The 12,367-nt window shown below is 42.2% G+C and overlaps 1 protein-coding gene and 1 pseudogene across 1 annotated transcript in view; one reads left to right on the top strand and one right to left on the bottom strand.

Moving 5' to 3' along the window:
* WWTR1 (WW domain containing transcription regulator 1) overlaps positions 1 to 12,367 on the top strand; it is a 125,849-nt gene that overhangs the window by 58,524 nt on the left and 54,958 nt on the right. The window lies entirely within an intron of this gene.
* Positions 10,741 to 10,837, bottom strand: LOC116155885 (U6 spliceosomal RNA; annotated as a pseudogene).

Genomic DNA, 12,367 nt, shown 5'->3' with positions numbered 1-12,367 from the left:
AGGTCATAACGGAGAGCTTGGCTTTGTATTTGGTTTATGTTTGTTAAAGTCGTATTTGTATCTCTTCCTCTTCTTCCTCTCTGGCGTTGACTACAGGATCACATGTGGCTAATTTGTGTTACTGTCACGGAAGTCCCTTTTCTTGACAGGATGGGCCTGATTAAAACCAGGCCAGTTAAAAGGTCAGCTTTACAGGCAAGTTTACATACTACGGGACTCAGGGGCTTCAGGAGGGATGAGGAGGGTGGTGGTGTGTTACTGAAGCAAGATGGGAGAATTTTTTTTTTTTAATGGAGGTACTGGTGATTGAACCCAGGACCTTGTGCATGCTAAGCATGCACTGTACCACTGAGGCAACCCCCAACCCGGCCAAGAACCTATCTTAAAGGGCCCTTTCTTCTGAAGGAGAGCCTGTAGGGGATGTTACTCCAGGACCAGAACAGTCAGGCTATCAGGCAACTGTCCATACCCTCTTATCCTTCCTTCCTAATGCTCCAGGTTATTTGCATCGGCCTTTTTGAGTTCACAAGGCAGTATCATGTCTTGGAGAAAAGCCCCAGACTTGGCTCTGTAAACAAGATTGGGCTCTCTGCTGTGTCACATAGAACCTCAAGAAATTTATAAAGTCATTTAACTTTTCCCAACTGAGTTTCTGGATTTAAAAATGGAGGTTAATAAGTCTGTTAGGTGAGGATCAAATTAAGATCATTTTTGAAGCTATAAGATGTTATGTAAATGTCAACTGTTACTATCAGACATTATTATTACCATCATTATTGTGAATATTTTGATGTATGACTAATAATGAATCACTGTTATCATGATTGTCATTGTTAATGAATATAATACCGATTCATCCATTCATTCGTTCATTCATTCATTTGACAAACATTTATTTATTGAGTGTCTACTATATGCCAGAGATGGTGCACTTTCAGGGCCCATGGTGGGTGGCACTTGGAGATTTGGTTGCTTAGTTTTTTGAATCAATCTGGAATGAACTGATACTGCTTTCATTTGTTTTAGAGGATGTTGCAGCATTCTTTAACTTTTATGTCCTTCCAGGGACTTGTAAAGAACAAATCTTCCTGGATGAGTTTTTGAGTACTTGATAAATAAGGATATATGAGATCTGCAGAAGATTCATTTGATACAGATGCTGAGAAGCAAAATGATTTGTTAAAGAAAACCCATTAAATATATTAACTCCTTCCTTCCTATTTTTCAGTCATTGATTTCATGGGTGAGTAGTTTTTGAGTATCTGCTCAGGGTCAGACTTTCTACACTAAATTCAATGTTGGAACTGCTGAGAAGTTGAAAGCTTATTTAAAGTCTCCTTCAGTTTCAATTTCAACACCCTTTTTAGAAAAATCTTATGGAAAGGAAAAATCTAAATGCATCCTGTAAAGAAAATCCCATTTCCTCTGACAATTATTACTGTCTATATCCTGCTTCATTCCTCGCACAGAGTTCCTGTCCAAGTCAGTGGGAACTGTGAAACGGGTCTGAAGGCAGGATGTGTCTCTAAGTGGGAGGAGGAGGACCTTTGTGGTTGGTCATCAGACTAAATTTAAACCATTATTTGGAGTGTCTATATAATTAATGTAGGGGTTAAAAAATGAAAAATACAGCTGCAAGGGTATGTTTCTCCCTTTAATACAAAAAGAAAAAAGTCAGGAGGGACAAGAAGAAAACAAACACAGTTATAGAAGGCATGCATTCTCTTTCATAAGAAGAATCGAAGTTAGTTTCATCCTAATCTTTCTGGATGCAATAAATGCCTCTCCCTTCTGGATTAGGCAGATGACAGCAATAACAGCACCGCAGCTGGGAGTCTCCAAAGCTGACAGGTGCTGGATATAAGATGCCCCAGATTGTCCTGTGAAGTGGAGACAGGGCTCGGGATGACAGACCCTGCTTGATCTGCCCGAGGACAGAGCTGTTCGTCTGTTGACGCCTCGTTCAGAGTCTCCCCTTTGCTCAAACAGCTGCCAGAGGCAGCCATGAAATATTGCTTAATTATAGAATTTCCCTTGATCCTCCTTATCCCTTCCTTCTACTGCTTCCCTTCTACCCCCTCATGCCCCTCCCTGGTTCACAGCACCTTTAGGCTAAGCACTCAGGGGAGTATTACAATGGCGCCTTTCCCAACTCACAGTTAAGGGACTGACAAGATGTTCAGCCCTACACTCCAGCTGTGGAATTATTCTCGGATCTGTAATTAGCAGTTACAGGTTCAAATGTGGAATGCAACGTTATTTTTTAAGCAGGAAGTGAGTTCACTTGGAGGAAGGGAGGATATCTTTTCACATTCTCCTTTTTTCTGATTGAAAAAATAATGCTTATTGTACAAAATGGAGAAAGTACCAAGAAATCTAAAGATATGAATACAGCCTCCTTTCCCCTTATTCATAGGTATGGATGTTAACCAAAGTGGGATTATGTTCACTTAGCAATATATTATGAACATCTTTCCATTTAAAAAAATTTATGCCATTTATAATATCCATTCCATCTTCCATTGTCCGGCTTAATCATAATTTATTTAACCATTTAACACATTTGAGATATAAACAAAACTGCAGTGAACATCCCTGCATATACATATTGCATACTTGTTATATTGGCTTGGAATTATGTTTGTGATTAACAGGGATATGAAATGAGATGATTTATTTATCTCTAACATTAAAGTAAGGCAGTCAAGGGCTGATGTGGTGGTTCCACCTGTGCTTATCTTTTTTCTACTTTGTTGTTCTTACTCAGTGGATTTCATTCCTCATGATTTAAGAGGGCTGCTGTAGCTCTGGCAATCACATCCACAATCCAAGCTGGAAAAAAGAAGGGTAGAAAGCAGAAAAGTCTGTGTATCCCTTCCATTTAAAGAACTGCCCCAGAATTTCACATAGCACTTCTGTTTATTGCCTAGAACTTAGTCTCATGGCCACATCTAGTACCCTGAAGAGGGAGAGATTCAGAAACAGCTGGTCATCTCTGCCATTATCTGTTTCCTTGGTATAAGCTTTGTGGAAGTGGAGTTTCTGGTTCAAAGCTTTTTCAAGGATTTTGTTATGTGTTGACAAACTACCTTCCAGAAAGATGTTACCCAGTTAAATTTAGTAATATGCAAGAGTGACCCTCAGTAGGGCTGTGGGTTCTTTGGTGAACATTTTAAGGGCATTTTTAAAGCTGTTTTCCTGAAGCTGTGTTTTTTTCTTTTGTTTAAACCACACATTCTGCAGAGGGTTGATGTGGGGATTTTTGACATATTTACAATTTTTCTTCACATGTATATGTATGTATGTATGTATATATATATACATATATATATATATGTATATATATTGTAAGATTGTAAAATCAAAACATTAAGAATAAATTTTAAAAAACAGTACATGTCCATTGCTGAAATTTTAGAAAATGGGAAAGTTTTTAAAAGAGAAAATTAAAACTACTTACTATTCTGCCACCCTTTTAGCTTCCACCAGCTACCTAAGTGAAGAATAGTGTGGTTTGGATGGGGAAGTAAATCATAAAAAAATTGAAACAGGGGCATATTTCTGTTCTTTGTTGAATATAAGAGATTAAAGCAGTAGTATATTTTTGATTAACATCCACCTGTGGATACAAAGCTACCTCTCTTTGGAGTTTGCATGAATATGCTTTGTATAAAACTATAGTACTTTTTAGGCAAAATTTGTTTTTCCATTTTGTTGAGTCACAGAAGCTTCAGGTCTTCCTGCATTTCTGTATCAGATCTGTGCCCCCACTTTTTGGGATGAACTATAGTCATCCTGTAAATGAGTAAAAACCAAATTATAAAACTTCTGGAGCATCTCTGTTAGGAAGAATGGAAAGCCATTGGATACTCTTTTTCTAGTGTTCAACCTTATGCTTTTCACTTCAAGCTGAAATCTTTTCTACTTTAAGCATGAGGCTGAAAGTCTTGTGCTGACATGGGATCCTCATCACCACGAACGGTGTCTAACAAGGGCACTAAAGGAATCTCAGCTTTGGCCTTTCCTTACATTGGATCTGAGAATTGTTATTATTAGAAAGCGCAAAAAAAAAGAGGGAGTGGAGGTGAAGGAGCCACCCTGAAGATGGTGATTTGCTAGTTCTTTTGCTTTTTGAGAATGTTTTCATCTCTAGATTAGTTATTACTTAGCTACTCTGACTATGTGAAATCAAATTGATCTGCAGTGAATTGATGTCCAACAATATTTTCCCCCAATTTCTTGGGTTCATTGTAGCACAGGGTGTTAGCTAATTTTTTGCATTTGAATCCCTCAGATCTTTTTAAACAATTGGGATAGATTTTCATAAGGGAAAGGAGGGGAATTAATATTTTATTATATTATAATGTTTTACTTTGGTTATTTGATGAAATATTCAAAATGGCTGTTCTTATACCCATTTTACAGTGGAGGAAACTGAGGCTCAGAGATGTTAAGTTTCAGTGGTCTCCTCACTGGTTAATAGCAGAGTAAGAGTTCAAAACCACTGCACCACTGCCTCATTTGGGTGATGCTTACAACCAAAGATGCCAAGAAATACACATAAAGAGATGTTGTGGGCTGGGTTTACAGGAAACATAATCAGTGTTGCCCAGTGATTATCTTCAAGGCCCACAGTGTCCCTTTCCCCTCCCTGCCTTGGAAGCCTGACTCGACACCCTCCACCTCGCCCCTTTTATTGTCTTCGATCCTCCTCTTGTGAAATGAGATGCTGGCTCTGAAAAGCATCTCCAGTCTTTCTCCAGACTGGGGTTGGGGTTCGTGCCAGTCTTTTCTCTAGTTCCATGTGTCTTGTCTTTCAAACATGTGCAAGAAGTGACCGACAGCCAGAGCCCAGGGTGGCTCATCCTCTTCCCAGAATTGAGAAAACAAAACCAACAAAAAGGACTTGACTCTCTCCACATGAATAGAGGAGAAACTAGACTAACCCAAAAAAATTTTCGGTTTTAAGGGGGCTTTGCCATCTTCCTTTAGGCAAGTGACATTTAATTCATTTGGCCCCGTTAGCACAAACAGTGTGTCAATGTCCCATTTAAGAACAACTGGAAAAACAACACGTTGAAACATGTGCTGGGCACGGAGAGCCTGGAAAAACAATTTTCAAAGTGAGCATTTAGAGTAGTTTGGTGGCTTAAAAAAAATTCTTTTAAAAACTGATTTCGAGATTAAAGCTGCTTCCCAGATGTCAGATGCAGCTGATACAGGGACCATATCTAACATGCAGCTATTGAGACAGAATGTCAGGCTTTGGACCATTTATAATAACAATAAAAATAGGGTCTGTGCTCTGTTCACCTCCACACCACCCTTTATTTCATTGCCACGACCTCCACATTCATTTGCCAGCTCCTGGGGCTGATGCTAGATCATCTGTTGTTACGTCCATCCCAGAGCAGAGGATACCGAGGTCTTCAGGACCATATGCCTGTTTAAGTGCCATGAATTCAACTCTACATGCCTAGCAAATCCCAACATAAGTTTTGGGGACAGCATCACTTCCTCTGGAGCTTGGCTGTAGAAATAGTACCATGTCCTAACTCTGGAAGTACTTGGCTGTGTTGGACTTAAGTAAAGACCTTATAATATACACAAAGTGTAGTAGATGGTACGTTATGGGCCATTTAAAGGATTTTCAGTTGTAATTTTCATCACACTCTACATTTGCCAAAACTGATTTTGGAACTGAATGCCCATGGAAGATACAGCCCCACTGTAAACACAGCTTCTCAAATGAATGAATGGATGAATGCCTTTCACTTCCTACGGATAATTCTAGAATTTACCTTTCATTAAGAGCCTCATTTTTCCTTCACTTCTCCTCAGCTCCATCCCATATTTTTGTTTGTAAAAAAGGAGAAAGTGGGAAAATATGTACTCAGTCCACATTTTATACTTGATATCTGGAAATAATGAAACATGGTAAAAATCAACTCTTACATTGCTGTTCGGTTTCAACACAAGAAACTTAATATAATTTATAAGTCTTTTAATACTATTATCGATCCCGAAATGAAAAGAGAAAAAAAAAATGCTAAGCGTAGATAATACAATTGCAATACAGTCAGAATTCTTTAGAAGGGCGCTTGGCCAAAGGCAAACAATCAAACAAAAATGCAGTCCTTTTCTTTTACTTCTTGCTTTTTTGGGGAATAGGAAAAATGAGGTTAAGCCAGAGTTGGCCCAGTTTAAAGAGACGACGTCAGGTTTGCCAGTGTCGGGTGGCTTTGGGGACCTCAGCGGGGATGACGGGGTGCCTCTCACACAATAGCTCACCCTCTGAAGCAAGGTTGGTGAGTCACACCTCAGGGCTGTGTTAGTGAGTCACCAGGTTCCCAAAGTGGCGCGTTCAGAGTGCCCCCCCCCCCTTCTTTCCTACCCCAGGGACGAAACTGGTAAGTAAACCCCTGCAGGAAGGAACTAAGGCTGTTACAGCCTCAAGTGGGCTCGCTCCGCACTTCGGGTATGACGGCAGCTCCGCCTGACTCAGCCTCTTCCCGGACCGAGCAGGTTCAGGAATGAACGTGCAGAAAATCCGGAGATGCTGGGTGGAAAGGATTCGCGGAGGCAGATCCCGGCAGCTGGCCCGGCGGAAGCGCCCGCAGACCTTTCACGCCGCTGCGGCTCCTACCGCGGCTAATTTCAACAAGTGGAGGCTTCTTGGCACGGCTGTGATGGAAGTCGAGGATTAGAGCCTGGTAGTTAAAAATACAATCCCTGCCATTCATTCGGAATTCCAGAGAACTCTGACATTTTTTGAATTGGCAAGTGAATGGTAGAGACCGGAAACGGGTACCAAAATAATGCTCTGTCCTGTATCATCTTTTATTAGAGGAGCCTAAAAAAACCCCCTACTTATATATGAGTTATTATTCCCGTGTCATAGACTGCAGCTATGTTTGTTGAGCTGCCGAAGTGAAAACCTGACCGGAACCTTTTAAATAAATTCCTTGCGGTTTCAGAGAAGGCTGAACTTCGTCAGCCTTCTATTATGTGAACACTCACCTTTATTGTATCGCATGAGGGAGTCGGTTTTTATAGCTTTGGGACTCAATCCATGAATGATAAGAATGTTTTGCTAATGGATGTGTCAGCTAGGTACATTTGCACCCTGACTTTCGCCTCTTTGTGTCTTTTATTCTTCTGCTTGTGCTGGCAAGAGATGGTACTGTTTAGGATTAGGGCAGAACAGAAGAAGAGTTGTAACCAATCATAGTGTTGTGAAAACTGCTTTGGGACAGAGAAGCACCAATTGGGTTAACAATAGGAAGGATGACAACTTGGGAGGGAGATTGATGGCTTTAGAAAGAAAGTAAGACATGAGCTATGTATCTATTCGGCCAGGTGAAGGGCCAGCACTTTATTTCCCATTTTCAGTGTATTCAAAAGCTGAGTCCGTATCATCCAGCCTGACTGATGGGGTTAAGCAGAGGGGATCAATTTACCGATGGCGACTAATGAGGTTGGGTTGCCTGTTTAGACGTGGGCTTTGAGCTCCCACAGCGATGGTCACTCCCACTGCTGTGGAGCTCCCACTGTGAGCAGCTCCTACTACTCTCTGGGTTTAGGTGACAGCAGAGGCACTATCTGGAGAAAGAGTATGCCTCTGGGCCTGGGAGAATTAGTAAGCGTGTATGCCAGCTGTCTATGTTCTTGTGGTTAAGACCCACCTCTGCTGTCAGTCAGAAGAGCTAAGTTTCATTGTCAAAAAAAACAAAACAAAGCAAGAGGCGCTACTCAAAGAAATGCAAGATGTGAGTAAGATCTGGTGTGTCATTTCCTAGGTCTTGAAATTTAAATCAGAACACACTACCGGCGTATTTAATGCGACTGAAACATAGGCAGCCTTTATTCCTGGAATACAACAAAAGAAGTAGACCAGCTTTTGCATATTTGTATTTTAATTCTAATTGGGGAAATTTTCAAAACTTTAATGTGAGTCTTGGGCAAGTCTTGCCATCTGGTACTGGATTAAACACTGGCATAGCGTTTGTTGCCTGCTGACAGTGGGTCCAATTTACTTGGCAAGCTCTGGGAAATTATCAGCCTCATGCAAATCTGTTTCAGTTTTCATTTTTTAACACTGATGAGTTTTATTGAACCTGTTCACAATAAGCAAGTTGCAAAGCTATTTCAGTTAACAGTTTTTAAGCAAATAATCCTCAGTGTATGTATACTTTTGTATAACATAAAGAGGGTGGTGAATTGGTCTAGTAAGTCAAAAAAGTTTTTAATGTCTGATTTTTAAAAACCAGATAATGTACTTTTGCCCTAAATTGAGCTTGTGAATATTTATGGTAAGTTTTATGGGTTGCAGGAGTATTGTTTTTTAGGGACCTACTATGTGTAGAACACTTTGCCCCATAGGGTCATTTTGGTCATCAAAAGAGCTTCTGTTCATTGGAAGAGAAATATTAGCACCCTCCCAAAAAAGAAAGAAGGGAGTGGTTAAAGAGAAACTGGGATTGGCAGGGGGATGAATCGAAGCAGCACTGAATTGGAATTGAGCTTTGAGCCAGCCAGTCTTGGTTTTATAACCCCAGGCTGCCTTTGAATTCCCATCTCTTTGCTGTGGTTCTCTCTAACCACCTAGCTAGGTTGTGGTGGAAAAGAGGCTGCTTCTAAGTCCTGCCTTAACAGCTCTGTTGATGGTAGGGAGCCCTGAGCAACGTCTGACACTAACATGAAACTAATATATTAAGGGAGGGAGGGCAGAGAGGAGGGGGAGTAAAAGGACCAAACACTTACATTTGAAGATGAAATCTTTGCCCATAGAGATCAGCAAGCAGCTTATGTTGCTACGAACTCTAAATTCTTTCAAAATTAAGCACTCATGGTCATTCCTATTTTTATATCTTTGTATGCTTCCAGTAATACAAAATGTGTTACATAGGCCTTCTCTATTTCAGAAAGTCTTTGTTGTGTGGCTTCCTTCCATAAAGTTAGTGTAATAGGTCATGAACTGGAGGGTAAGTTCGTCCAAAAACACCAGGCCTTTTCCTGGGCTGTAAGAAGCCAGTGGGTTCTATTTTTACAGATAAGATTTTATCTTTGCCTTTCATGTTTCTGTTGCTAGTCAGGATTTTATGTTTACAAAATGTTTTTCATCTTTATACCTGCTTAGTGTATCAGGCACCATAGGTATACGGTCCACACTTGTTGAATAAACTTGAGCCAAATGTTGCCAGCCTCGGGCTTGAGGCTGGGGCTGCCTTCCATGGATTCCCTTGCTGAGAAAGTGAACTTGGGAAGCCCAGTGAACTTGTTGCTGGCGAGTATAGGTTCTTGTCTTTCTTGTCTCATGCAGGAAAGAATTCAAGAGTGAGCCATAGTAGGGTGAAAGTAGATTTATTCAGAGAGATACACGTCCATAGACAGAGGCAGTCTCAGAAGGCGAGAGAGGCGGCCCCAGGTAAGGGGTGGCTAGTTTTTAAGAACTGGGTAATTTCATATGCTATTAAGTGGGAGGATTATTCCAACTGTTTGGTTGAGGGACGTAGATTTGCAGGAACTGGGCCCCCCACGTTTGGCCTTTTATGGTCATCCTAGACCTGTCATAGCGCCCCGCAGGTGTGTCATGTAGCGTGCTAATATATTAGAATGATCCTATAATGAGGCTCAAGGTCTACCGGAAGTCGAATCTTTCGCCATTGGGGTGAGTTCTCCTCAGTTGCTGTGTTATTCTTTTAATGGTTGTGCCCTGCCCCCTTCTCTCCTGTCTCAGACTAGTCCTGAAATTGGCAGGTGACTTTGGTCGTCACACGTTTCCCAGAACAGACCCTTTTCACCCTTACAAGAAGGAACCAGTGCATGTGTTAGCTTTTCTACCCGTGGCTCATGGATATGGGTGCTGAGACTGGGATGGGTTACATGCCTTGTCCACTGAGGTCACACAGGATCACAGCTACATTACTACTCAGGTATGTGTGACTCCAAGACTGTGGTCTTTCCAGAGCCCGCAGTGTCTTACACTGTGTCTCAGTAAGCTGTCAAGGGCCGTGGGGACTAGGGACCCGGGGGTGACTTGGACCTCAGCTGTCCTTGCGATGATGAGTCTGGAGGTGGATTAGAGAGGGAATTGTCAGATAGAGAGGGTGGGGAAGGGTTGGAGGGCTGGAGGAGAACCGAGGGGCCGGAGGAGGGGAGGGGAAGCCTGGAGGCCACTGCCCTCATCAAGGTGAAAGGTCATGCAGGAGGCTGGAGGGGTGGAAATCTGAGCTAAATTAACAATGCCCTGGAGGCTGATGGGAGGGGCCAGGCCGAGAGCGGAGGGTGCCTGGGGGGTGGTAATGCTGCCTCCCTCCCCCAGTGATTTCAGTGACATTTTTAACACACAGAATTTCCCTAATACATAAAATGGCTTTCTAAATTGGTGTCTTTATTGAAGAACACGTTCATTCTGGAAGGAAAAATTATTTAACACAGCACAGTTTTCCGTGAGTTACCATTCCAGCCAAATATCTTCTCACAGAAGTGCTGACCTTTCTTGCCCCTGGGCAGGGTGCAGGTCCTCAGGGCTGAACCTCTTTTCCGACCTGGGGAGGTCTCTCAAAGACCCCGATGTAATTGCAGGTGAGGAGTTGGTCTGTCCTTTCTGCCACTGTGAAAGAAGGTGGTCCAAGAAATATTGGTCAAACGGGCCCCCAAAGGAAAAGGAAAAGACCACCCTCATCGTCTCTGTTCCAGGCACCGTTTCCACTGCACCCCACCCGGGGCCCTCATGTGAAACCCTTGCAGTTTCTTTGCATGTCATCCTTGCGCAGGGGCCATGCTAACCTCTGTATCGTTCCAATTTTAGTATATGTGCTACCGAAGCAAGCGCCAGACTTTTTTTTTCTATTTAGTCCAGGAAAAAGAAAAAAAATTTTTTTTTGGTGTCGAGAAGAGTTTTTCTTTCCCTTAGAAGCTGACATTCTTTTTTCTTTGAAAATAGCATGGGGTCAGGTAATTGATCCCATTTCCCTTCTTACTTTGGCCACTGGAAGATAGGATTCAAATCTGTAGTTTATCTGCAGTAACTTTTTAGTACCCATGACTTGCATATCCATGCTTCATTTTCCATTTTGTCTTTTTGTACCTTCATGAGTATTTTTGTTTTTCCTAGTTCTGAAAACAATACAACATAACTGTTAAAAACCTGGGAAGTACAGAAGAATTTAGATAAGGGGGGAAGATCTCCAGAGAGCCCGTTACTTATGTGTATCACCATAAATGGTTTGGTATCTTTTTTCATTTTTTTTTTCATTTTCTTCTTCTTTTTGAAAAAAGATAGATATACATTTTATTATTTGGATTTTTCCCTTAACGGAGTCACTGGGGATTGAACCCAGGACCTCGTGCATGCCAAGCACGTGTTCTACTACCAAGCTATACCCCACCTTGTTCTGTTTTCAAACATGAAAACTGTATAGAATGTGTGTTCATGGAATACACATCAATAGGCAGATTGAATATATACATATTGAATATATATATATTTCCCCTCACCCCCAAAAGAGAAACTGGACTTTTAAACAGCAGAGAGAGAGTTTCTTGAAGGGGACTCAGCAGGGAGTGACATCAGGGAGGAGGTGGGAGTAGTAGGGAAGTGGGGATTAATCTAGCTAAACTGCGGGTCCTGGCAAACAGTAAGGTTACACTGAGAAATTCGAGAAAGGAAATGACTCAGGAACTCTAGCGAGGGAGAAGGGATGAGACAGCTGTATGAAAGAGCGTGTGTTTTATCCTGCTTTTGGGAATGGGTGAGGGGAGCTAGATGATTTGAACAATAAGGGACTTTAGTTTTCAAATCAAATCATAAGCAGTGGATTAAATTCTCGTGAGCAATGCCCTTGCTCTTGGCATTCAGACGGGGAACTCCCTAGACATCGCATAAACTGAACTCTGGGGCAAAGCTGACGTGGGGTCACCTGGTCTGCAGAGGCTGGGAATTGGAGTGGCTCTCTTCTCGGAGTTGTTTCAGAGCAAGAGAACTGCTCACTTCAGAAAGGCTCCCTCTTGTACTCCAGTCTTTGGGGAATACAGTGAGTGACACTTCTAATTAACAAATCCGCTGGGAACAAAACTCCTTTAAAAGTGTTGGCTGGGTGTGGAGTTTGAAGGGTGGTCTGCGGTGGCTCCCACGGTCCTGGGGGAGTTCTGGGGCTTGAAGCCACGGCTGAGTTGTACAGCTCTGGGGTCAGATCTCTCGGGATGAGGGCCAAGGCGTCCACCCAGAAAGCCCTGCACGCTGGGGGTGAAGGCTGGTCAGCCATTCTGGCAGTCCACATGCATGCGGGGCTCATGTATCACTTTGGGTGTGAGCCTTTCTGCTCTCCCCAGATAGGGGAGCCCCAGCCCACATGTTCAGAAT

The sequence above is a fragment of the Camelus dromedarius genome, chromosome 2 (genome assembly GCF_036321535.1).
Source record: "Camelus dromedarius isolate mCamDro1 chromosome 2, mCamDro1.pat, whole genome shotgun sequence".
Classification (NCBI taxonomy): Eukaryota; Metazoa; Chordata; class Mammalia; order Artiodactyla; family Camelidae; genus Camelus; species Camelus dromedarius.
This window is presented reverse-complemented; position numbering and strand designations above follow the sequence as displayed.